Below are 12,443 nucleotides of genomic sequence, written 5' to 3'. Positions count from 1 at the left end.
GAAATGTCTTGTAACCGGGATTCCGAGTCTGATCGGGTCGCCCTGGGAGAAGGAATATTCTTCGTTGACCGTGAGAGCTTGTGATGGGCTAAGTTGGGACACCCCTGCAGGGATTTGAACTTTCGAAAGCCGTGCCCGCGGTTATGGGAAGATGGGAATTTGTTAATATCCAGTTGTAGAAAACCTGAAACTTAACTTAATTAAAATGGATCAACAGCGTGCGTAGCCGTGATGGTCTCTTTTCGGCGGAGTCCGGGTAGAGAACACGGTCTCGTGTTATGCTTGAACATAAGTAGTTTTAGGATCACTTCTTGATCTTTGTAGCTTCTCGACCGTGCTTTGCCTTCTCTTCTCGCTCTCATTTGCGTAAGTTAGCCACCATATATGCTAGTGATTGCTGCAGCTCCACCTCACTACCTTTTCCTACCCATGAGTTTAAATAGTCTTGATCGCGAGGGTGTGAGATTGCTGAGTCCCCGTAACTCAGAGATTACTTCCAAAACCAGATGCAGGTGTCGATGATGCCATTCCAGGGGATGCGACCGAACTCAAGTGGGAGTTCGACGAGGATTCAGGACGTTATTATGTTTCCTTTCCAGATGATTAGTAGTGGAGCCCAGTTGGGCGATCGGGGATCTTATGCATTTGGGGTTGTCTTTATTTTGGTTCTGTAGTCGGACATTGATTGTATTCTGGATGATGTAATGCTATATTTATGTATTGTATGAAGTGGCGATTGTAAGCCAACTCTGTACCTCTTTCTTATTCAGTACATGGGATGTGTAAAGATTACCCCTCTTGCGACATGCCTACAATGCGGTTATGCCTCTAAGTCGTGCTTCGACACGTGGGAGATATAGCCGCATCGTGGGTGTTACATTACGTGTCTGAACTGTACCCCAAGACATGTATATTTTGTTTGAACTCGAGCACTGCAATGTTTGAAAAAATTTATAGTTAAAACTATCAACATCTATCCCGCAAGAAAAAAACTATCAACATCTACAATACTAAATTAATATAACATGAAATAATAATTTATCATATATTTAATGTTACTACTCCCTCCGTTTTTATTTAGTTCGCTTATTAGCTTTGGTCAAAGTCAAACTTTGTAAACTTTGACCAAATTTATAGACAAAAATATTGGCATATATAGTAACAAATCAATATTACTAGATTCATTGTTGAATGTACTTCCACATGATATAGATTTTGTTATGGTAAATATTTATATTATTTTCTTTAAACTTGGTCAAACATTAGAAAGTTTGACTTCGGTCAACTCTAATATGCAGAGTAAATAAAAACAAAGGGAGTAATACAGTATTATATTTGATAATAGTATTCCTATAAATTGGGCATAGTTTTCCTATTGTAGTATTATATATTTGTTAATTGTCTTATCGTATGACATTTGTTAATAGTTTTCCTATAAAAAGCATCGAGGCGGTATTGGAAATGGATGTTGTGCCGTGTGTGATTCTCCTGAGAACACGAACCATATCATCTTCTGTTCTTTCTCCTAGCACGATATACTTACTCCATGCACAACCACAACGACACGTCCATGCAAGCATGGATGCATATACTAGTACGTGTCATCGCCTGAGTGAGCCTTTGGATTTGCATGGACAAGAGCCACGCACGGTCGGCAGGAGACAAAGACCGTGTCATCCCGTCTGAAAATCGAAAGGCTGGCCAAGCATGCAGCTCCTGCTTTTGCTCTTAATTGCACTGACTCGTACGCGCTGGTACTAGGAACTCGGTCGCAATCTCACCGTCCGGCCATGGCGACAAGGAGCTGAGTTGCTCGTTTCTAGCTCTAACTTCTTTTTTTTCGAAACGGAGGCAAAAATTTTGCCTCATCGATTAATTAAGAAGAAAAGAATTGCCCAATTAATTAACGGAAAACCGGGCGAAAACCAATACAAACGAAGAACGGACAAACTACTCACATGGCAAAAAAACCACACAACCGCACATGTGTCCCTCGCCAGACTCTCCGATTACACAACATCCACAAACCTTGACATTGCCACTACGCCATGTGACCCCGACAAGAACACCTCGACATAAGACATCAAACACCTTTCAACCCACAACGATGACCCAATCCAAGAGGATGGGCCGAGAGACTGAAGATCGTCCATCAGGCAGCCAGAGACGCCTTGCCTATGGCGCCACTCTTGCCTTTTCCCACCTTCTTTTGTTTGCCTCTTATTGGCGTCCCCGTCAAAAGGCAAGCTATCGACCTACCCAAACCAGGTTTCGCAACCTCCACACTGGCGAGCAAGTCACAAAATTCTTTCGCGAACAGAGCATCTGGATTTGGAGTAGGTGCAACCACACTTGGCTCAGTGGACATGTCACTCACAGGCATCACATGCTCGATGGTCGCAGACAACGGAATGGCAGAGACTACAACGTCCAAATCATCACACCCCTTGGCATCAGGTATCTGGCTAGACTCCAAGGGTGATGATGGTGGTAAAGCCACAATCGAGATCTCGGGGGGGGGGGGGGGTTACTTTCAGTTGTTCGATGGACAGAGGCAGAACCGAGCCCTCACACAACTCCCGCAACCCAGACATGATCTGCAGCACTGGAGTCACAACCACATCATTGCCCAGTCCCTCAGAGGCTGACAACGGCGAATGGGCTCTAGCACGAGGGGAGAAACGACCATGAAGCTCGGCACCCAACTCGACCTCGAAGTTGTCAACAGGCACAACCAAAGGACGCAAGACATGATCAGACCACAACACTGGCGGCGCCATGGAGCGCTCACCAAGTGCAGCCTCAACACGGACCATGAAGCTCTCCATCCGCAACATCCAACCTTGCATGGAGTCAATGACATCACGCAGAGGCTGAACCGTCTCCTGAAGCTGGAGGGAAGTCATACCAAGGAGCTCAGAGTGCAGCAGCTTGGTCTGCTGCTCCAAGGCAGGTCGTACTGGGAAATCCGCCGAGGCCATAGAACCAGCAGGACCAGCAACGATCGATGCCCAAGAATCATGGCAAAATGTCTTCGAGAGGTGCGAGGCTTCTTTCTGGACCTTGCGAGAAGCTAGAGCTTGTTGGTGCCCGGGGAGGCGTGGCAACGGTGACATGGTAGGGCTTCCCAAAAAGCTGAGGGGACGCCAGGCATTGCGGCACTCACGCGCTCGATGACCATTCTCAAGGCACTGAGAACACCTAAAAGGATCTGGACAAACCGCTGCACGGTGACCAGGAAGGAGGCATCTGCAACATCTACCCCGAAGCCAAGCAGGAACAGGACGGGGAGCCAATGCAGGGACCAGACAGTCCAGACGTTGCATGTTGCGCCGCGGCAGCACCTCCTGCCAATCTCCACACGCATCCGCATCACACGTCACACCCGACCGAGTAGCCGGAGCAGAGGATTTGGCAGCCGGCGGCGGCGTCCGCAGGGCTATTTCATCATCATCCTTGTCTTCTTCGTCATCGGTAAGGGAGCTCCACGAAACAGATCGCTCCGGGTCCAGACTCGATGCAGTGCCGGCAGGTGTTGATGACGGCATCACTTCCACAGCAGTCGTGGGCGATGTAGCACAGCAAGCAGCAGTCGTGGACGGCGCTTCAGCAGTAGCAGCTGGTGGTGACGGTGGGGCTTCCGCAGGGACCAAGAACGACGTAGCAGCGCCGGTAGTAGACAGGGACGGCGCGCCCACATCAATAGTCGGGGTCGGGGTTGACTGCACGCAGTGGCGGAGCTTAAACGAAAAAGTTGGGCGGGCCAGACTGAAGAAGAACACATTTTTTTCTAAATTCTGACACATAAGGACATATTACAAGCACCAAAGTACAGTTCAACCATGAGTCACTACTATTGGGCAAGCTAATACAAAAGTGTCTGCGACATTAGACATGGACCTACTCACATACAATGAACTCAACGATCCTTCTTGCTTATAAAATCTGCAATGACATCTTCGTGGTTATAGTTTTCTAGAATTCCACCATTTATGTGAACTAACAAGTTATTAGCCAGATTCTCACCTTCCATCTTATTGTGCAATCTTGTCTTACTGATCTTCATACTAGATCAATTCTTTTCGGAGTCTTACTGATCTTCATACTAGATCAGGCTATTATTTATCACTAATCACTGCGTGTATGGAAATGAACAAAATCAGGTAATTGCTTAACAAATTCAGAATTTGCGGGGGAAATTTTACATGTGAAGTGTGCCTACGGCAAGGGGCTAAGTCATGGGGGCGCCAGCGACAGAATACAAAAGGAGAAGGGGCTGGCCCAGGTCATGCGCCAGATTTGGAGACTTGGAGTTGGAGGAGAACAAACGCAGGAATGGATGGCCGGCAGCACGCACGGCGCACTGGATCCCGGCGGATGACGGACGGCGGGAGGGAGCATTTACAGGGGCGAGGCGAGATCCGGGCGGGCGTCGCCGCGGCGGTTGCTCCGAGAGATGGCAATCGGCGCGCTCAGGTGGACCGTGTTCCCTGTCCACGGCGGTGGTCGTCGGCAGCGTGGCTACAGCCTACATGAGTCTCTTGGACTGAGAGGATGGGGAATTGGGGAAGGCACGAGTGTGCTTGTGCGTGCAGCGTCCGTGAGACGAGGAGACGATGGCCAGTGCGTGCGTGGGCTAGTGGGCTGGGCTAAGACGACTAGTAGTAAAAAAATTTTGTCAAATTCCTGGGCGGGCCATGGCCCGGGTCTGCCCCTACAGAGCGCCGCCCCTGACTGCACGGCGCAGGACGGGAGACACCCAAGCCGCGGCGGCGGCTGGGACCCAAGCCCGCCATCCATCAGGCCAGGGGCACGGGGATCAGGAGCAGCACACGCCACGCCCAGGGTGGACAGTGCGGCGTCGCCGGGCAGGGGAGGATGCGCCGCGGGAGATGCAGCCACACTCGGCCTCGGCGGGAGCCCAGAACCGGCGCGGGACAAGCGACCACCAGCTGCGAGGGCGGCCTTGCGGAAGGCAAGAGCAGCCGCGGCCATCGCGGCAGCAGCAGATGAGGCGGTCAATGGAGTCGGAGATGACGAAGCGGACGCGAGCGTCATGTGCATCATCTTGAGTGCCTAGAGGGGAGAAGGAGCGCAGCCGAGAAAGGACGCGGAGACTACCCCGGATCTGGTCTCGGCGCTCGAAATGGCGGCCGGAGGGCGGAGGGAGAAGATCAAGCCGGCGCCGCCGGCCGCGGGCGCTGGGTCGCAGGAGCTATGGTCGCGAATCTCGGATCAAGAAGATCGAGGTTTCCAGCTCTAACTTCATTTCAAACTCCAACGCAAAAGCGCAATGCTGTCAGCTAGTCACGTACGTAGCCGACTAGCCGTGTGTGACCGGTACTGCTCGTAGTGCTCGACGTGGCGTGTTGTCGGGTTCCTGGAAAAGGTCCAGGATGGGCCTACATTTTGCATACGTCCTTTTGCTTCCAGAATGTATGTACCACGAACATGCGCACACTAACAATAGCTGGCGTAGACGTTTTGTCTGCTTCATTGGTTTGATATAACACATGCCGTGTTTGCTGCTTATTTTGCCCTTAAGATTCGGTCACACCTTACATTTGCTAGCGATTGCACTTATCCGTACGTACTTTAGTCAACCTTTTTAACACATGATCGTGGTCAATGAAATCCACTAATATCATATAGTTGACCAGTTTGGATTAAGTTAGCTGCCTGTTAAGCAGCTAGGTTTAATTAGTATAGTAATTGAGCTTATCCTGTGTGGGTGTTGGGGGGGGGGGGGGGGGGGTTAGTTCGGATGCCATATATATTTTGTACTCGCTTGATGTTGAAGGGCTTTAACCACTTACCTGAATAAGAATTTAATTAGTTGCCATTCATTAGGATGGAGCTTTAAGATGTTCTTATGTCATCCTCTAGGAGATCGACTGAATCTTGTCGGGCCTGCTCTGCTTCCGCTTCGGAGAAGAGTTCAACTCGGGGTGCATTGTGGAGCAAGTCACTTGGCAGAACAGCTTCGGCTCCATAAACTAAGAAGAAAGGAGTTCTTTCAGTCGACCGATTAGGAGTTGTCCTTAAGCCCCACAGAACTGACGAAAATTCATCAACCCAAGCACCTGCCGCGTGTTTGAGATCACGCATCAGTCGGGGTTTCAGTCCTTTGAGAATTAGGCCATTGGCTCTTTCTGCTTGTCTGTTCGACTGCGGGTGAGCGACAGAAGCATAGTTGACTCGAGTGCCCTGAGGGGCGGAGAAAGCTCTGAACTCATCGGAATCGAAGTTCGACCCGTTGTCCGTGATGATGTTGTATGGGACTCCATATCTGAATGTCAATGCCCTGATAAAACTGACAGCGGTGCTAGCATCAAGGTTCTTGATAGGTTTGGCTTCGATCCATTTGGTAAACTTGTCGACTGCAACGAGCACGTGAGTGAAGCCGCTTTTGCCGGTTCTCAGCGGTCCAACCATATCCAGTCCCCAAACAGCGAAGGGCCAGACGAGGGGGATGGTCTTCAGGACTGACGCTGACTTGTGAGACATATCGGAGTAAAATTGACAGCCTTCATATCTGTCGACTATATCTTTCGCCATGTAATTTGCTCGTGGCCAATAGAATCCAGCTCGGTATGCTTTAGCCACGATGGCCCGAGAGGACGCATGGTGACCACAGGTCCCCGAGTGGGTGTCATTGAGGATCATTCGACATTCTTCTGGTGTTATGCACTTCTGACCGACTCCAGTCACACTTTCCCTGAACAGCTGCCCTCTTATCACAGTAAAAGCTTTGGATCGACGGACGATCTGTCGAGCTTCTTCTTCATCCTCTGGGAGCTTTTTCTGAGGATGTACGCAATGTAGGGCACCGTCCAGTCGGGAGTAATGGCCAAAACCTCCATGATCAGGTCGACCACAGCTGGGACCTCGATTTCAGTCGGATCCATGGCGCTCTTGGGTTGCGAGGGCTCTTTAGTGAAATGGTCTTCCTGAACTGTCGCCGTGTGAATATGCTCCAAGAACACATTGCTGGGAATGGCTTCTCTCTTGGAACCTATCTTTGCCAATTCATCGGCTGCTTGATTTTTCAGTTGGGGGACGTGGTGGAGTTCTAACCCCTCGAACTTTTTCTCAAGCTTTCTCACCGCGTTGCAGTAACCAGTCATGGCTGTACTTCTGACGTCTCACTCCTTTATCACTTGATTAACTACCAAATCTGAGTCGCCATAGACCATGAGGCGACGGACGCCGAGTGAGATGGCCATGCGCAACCTATACAGAAGTGCTTCAAAGTGAATCTGGAGGACATATCTGAGCTTGTCTCCTCGGTAGGATACCAGAACTACTCCAGCACTAGAACAAGGCTCTTCAGTGAAAGGGTCTTCCTGAACTGTCGGCGTGTGAATATGCTTCAAGAACACATTGCTGGGAATGACTTCTCTCTTGGAACCTATCTTTGCCAATTCATCGGCTGCTTGATTTTTCAATCGGGGGACGTGGTGGAGTTCTAACCCCTCGAACTTCTTCTCAAGCTTTCTCACCGTATTGCAGTAACCAGTCATGGCTGGACTTCTGACGTCCCACTCCTTCATCACTTGATTAACTACCAAATCTGAGTCGTCATAAACCATGAGGCGACGGACGCCGAGTGAGATGGCCATGCACAACCCATACAGGAGTGCTTCATATTCTGCTTCATTGTTGGAGGAATTAAAGTGAATCTGGAGGACATATCTGAGCTTGTCTCCTCGGGGGATACCAGAACTACTCCAGCACCAGAACCGTTCAACATCTTGGATCCGTCAAAGAACATGGTCCAGTGCTCAGAGTGAACTTGAGTCGGCAGTTGCTGTTCGATCCACTCGGCGAGGAAATCTGCTATTGCTTGGGACTTGATAGCTTTCTTTGCCTCAAACTTGATATCCAAGGGAAGGAGTTCAATCGCCCATTTTGTCACTCGACCAGTTTCATCTCTGTTGTGCAGAATCTCTGACAATGGAGCGTCGCGTAAAAATGGTCAGCGCATAATTGAAAACATTGAACATGGATTTTTAAAATTATTCAACAAGTATTTGGAAACGATGTTCATCATCTATTTTAAAAATGTTCAACGTGTATAAAAAATTGTTAGCGTGGGTAAAAAAATTAAAACATGTTTTAATTTTTTTACATGTATTCTAAAGAAGGGTAAACAAAAATAAAAAAGAAAACGTAAAAAACTGATAAAAACTAAAAAGAAGTGGCCCAATTGAAAATCGGAGTTTGATTGGATCTAGTGCCTGAGGCAAGGCTGCGAGACTGTGAACCATACTTTACTATTTCTAGGGTTACCTAAAAAAAACTATTTTTAGGGAAGCAACTCATTCTTTACTTTGGGTCTTCTTTCCTCATGAGAGCCAAAGGTCGGTAATCTTTGTTTGACACAACAGTCGTTGTTTGGCACAGGCGAACGGCTGAGCGACTAAGATGGGCCTGCCCATTTAGTAGCTACGTGATTTACAAAATGTTCAGATTTCAGAATGTTTTATAAAAATCCCGGTTTTAGCAACTTTCCAGATGGTTTTATCCCATTTTTTTTACCTATTTTGGGATCTTCTATAGATCGATAAAGTTTTACCCACCCCAATCTTCCATCTGCACAACACAACCAGTGGGTTCGATTGGATTTACCCTCCCCATCATCACAACACAACACAATCTAGTAGGGCGGGAGCAAAACGAAGTGCTCGGTAAAGTTGTTCCCTACCTACTATAGATCGATAAAGCAGAGCCGGATCCAAGTATCAATTGAACAAGAACTCCTCACAATCAAGACTGATGTGTTCATGCGACTGCCAGAGAGATATATCTGTGATGAACTGAAATAACCACTCAGAGAGAGAGAGAGAGAGAGAGAGAGAGAGAGAGAGAGAGAGAGAGAGAGAGAGAGAGAGAGAGATATCTACTCCAGTTTCAGTTTAGTAAAATAGGGCTGCGGCAAAAGCTTACCTCTTGAATTCTGTAGGGGGGAAGAGAAAAGTAGAATAGCAGGAACAAACAGACGTTGCCGGTGGAACAAGAACCTCCTCACAGTCTAAGTCGCACGCGCACCCCGCACGCGGATGAATGACTGCTTCTTCTATATATAGAGATGAAGGCATGGTGAAAAGAACAAGCTAGGTAGGGGTGGAGCCGCATGGTCCATGGCCAAAGGGAAGGCCGTGTGGTGGATCGGTGAGGTGGCGCAAGTCAGGCCATCCCTCCCTGGCTTATGGGCATCTCTAGGCACACATTTATTCCGTTTATTTACAGCTCCAACGCCACAAATTAAGTGGGTGCTTCTCTTGCCGCTGCTGCCAGCCTCCTTCGTCTTTATCAGCATTATTTATTATGTACTTATAGCTCCAACGCCATAAATTAAGTGGGTGCTCCTCTTGTCGCTGCTGTCAGCCTCCTTCATCTTTATCAGCATTATTTATTGTGTACTTATAACTCCAATTCCAATGCCACAACTACATCATTAATCAATTATAGACGCTTTGTTACTTGTAATACTACTAGTTGATGGATCGGGACTAGATTAGCGTAAAATGGAACTGATTACTAATCATGTCTACGTATCACAGGTAGACTACAACGCCGACTCCGAAGAGTTCTTCCGGCTCACTGATGACAGCCAGGATGCGTGCCGGCCCCCATCAACGACGCATGCTGCTCCGTCCTCCTCGCCGGCACCAAACCGCCAGTGGCACCTCGGAGCATAGCATTATGTGTAAAATTGAGCTATTTTTTGTGAGGACCACATAGTAACAAAATTTATATTTGTAGTTCATTTTGGAAGATTCAGACAAAACATTCTCGTTGACCATGTTGCACTAGAATTGTCGTCTTGTTTGATCTTTTCTGTTGCTTTGTCATTTCATTTCCTAGGGCTTGTATTCACTTACAATTGTACTGCGCACTAGTATTATCAGTAACTATGCAACATGGTCAATTTAACGTATATGTCGAGGCACATCATTTTAGATCCAAACAGGCCTATAGAAAAACTTGGATTACATTTGCTCACAACTGGCACTGATCTAGACTGATTCAGGAAATCACATGATGCACATTTAGTTTGAAACGCAGCTCAGCCTGATTGAACAACTCACAGATAGACCTGACCCGTATAATCCGCAAGTACCCGTTTGAGGACATTTGCAACAAGTTTCAAAGTCTTTAGCATATTGCTCTCAATCACCCAAAATGTTCATCGCACTGCAAAGTCCACAGTGGTTGGGAACAAGAACATAAACAATGACTTGTAATTGACAGTCATCAATATTCAACACTTGAGCGACAAACAAAGCAAGAAACCAATCCATTTTTATCATATGAGGATCCTTTTTCGGGAAAAAATCTCTTGTTATAGAGTGTGTTTTTATTGATGTGTGTTGTCCACTCTGTGTGTATTGGCCATATGGATCCTCATATATAGCGGTCGAAGGTTATACTATTCTGCAATTACATTTATTTGACAAGACGATAAAATTATTAAAATTTTCTACATGTAAAAAGTATGATAGAATAAACTTGCATAAGTTATATTGAAAATTAAAAGAAATATGCTATCCGGTAAATTTGGTGCTCATACAACAAATTGCTTTCATAACATAAAAATTGTGGCGTTTATCAATTTAAAATTCTAATGCTCGTACTCAAGAATATATTTGCGTGACTAAATTGCGTTTCTATCACTTTGCACTTAATTTTGCATGATTTTTCATTTTGTATGCTGTTATTCAATTAATAATACAGCTCTTTACACCCGGTCTCGTATAAACGGGCATATGAAAAATTGAATAAATATAAAAAATCATATATGTCTATTATGGAAAAAATAGATTGATAGATTGTGGTTACAAAAAATATGACCATTTATGTCCTGTAAAAAGGAAAAATTGTTTTGCTCATACACATGTATAACTTTTAACCAAAAATTTCGTATTTTTAACCTAATTTTAAAGTATATACATAATCCATATTATATATGCATGCACTATACACAAGTGTGTGTGTGTGTGTGTGTGTGTGCGTGCGTGCGTGTGTGTGTGTGTGTGTGTGTGTGTGTGTGTGTGTGTGTGTGTGTGTGTGTGATGTGTCATAATATTGTTCCAAAGGTCAATATTGAAAATATAGCCTTGCAAAATCTTGTGCAAGGGACATAAGCACTTTGAAAATTCAGTGGAATTTGGTCTATTAAATTGTATTAGTAATTATGTGCAAACCAACATAAGCATTATTCCATACTCCCTCCGTTCCAAAATAGATGACTCAACTTTGTACTACTTTAGTACAAAGTTGGATCATCTATTCTGAAACGAAGGGAATAGATCAAAAGTCACTACAATGAGCCGAAAATGATTCTCGTCTATGGTCACATTGTCACTAGTGACAAATGTATACTACTTACGCAACCCGGATACACTTCAGTGATACTTTTTGCTACCACTAACCTTTAATTATTGATGGGCGCAAAAACTGTCAATAGAGGCATCTAGTGGCCCTTTAGTGATATAGTATATGATTATGCGGTACAACGGTCATAAACGAGTATTAAGCTTCAGGTACAAGTATATGCTCTTTCTATTTAGTACGACACCATTGCCTGACGTTAGTTGCTTGAAGTTCATGCTCTTTCTATTTATATTATCTGGTCCGTCATTACCACGACATTCTCTAGTCGCGCGATGAATCTATCAATGTGATTATTCCCCTTGAATAGGCTATCGTAGTCTAGCTGGCTGGTGATATGTTATCAACTTGCTCATTGTATATACAAACCATATGTTCCAAAATAGTGGGAGACCTAATTAACAATGCCCACCCGGATATCATGGTGTGCATACGTTGACGTTACAGATCATGAAGCTAAATGACGCATTCCGTGATGCCATTTCAGTAGGCCGGAGAGGGACTGATTGTACGTGCACTTCCGATATAGTAGGACACTTTATTTGTTGGATATCAACACGTACGCAAATGTTGGTTCTCAGCGCACACACGTACGCTGTTTTGCATGCTCATGAGAGTCCCTTTCTATAGTGAGCGTATTCTATAGTATACTTGTACTTGCTTTCTAATTTGTTTGTATGTACGTTGCTTCCAAAACGCGGGAGATTAATGTGATGCCCATCCTTTGTCCGGCCTGAAGCGTCATAGCTCGACTGGGCATGTCTTAGTCGCCGCGGCAACCAGACGGTGTCACGGTGCCACTGGCATGCATCTTTGAACTGAATAGAAATATAAAGACCTGTCATGTACATGGTGGCAAAGACAAAGATGATTTTCCCTCCTAAATTAACTCGACTGAGAGCCCGTGCTAATAAGTCAAAAAGCTACGTTTCCACCTCTGTCATCTCCTTCCTTTAAAAAAAGTGGCTAGGGTTTTCATGTAATAGTTGTCGCCGCTGCCGGTTCCTTTCACTTCCAGGTGCTTTCCGATGCCGACAAGCTAAGTG

This window comes from Triticum aestivum, chromosome 5A, assembly GCF_018294505.1.
Source record: "Triticum aestivum cultivar Chinese Spring chromosome 5A, IWGSC CS RefSeq v2.1, whole genome shotgun sequence".
NCBI lineage: Eukaryota > Viridiplantae > Streptophyta > Magnoliopsida > Poales > Poaceae > Triticum > Triticum aestivum.
This window is presented reverse-complemented; position numbering follows the sequence as displayed.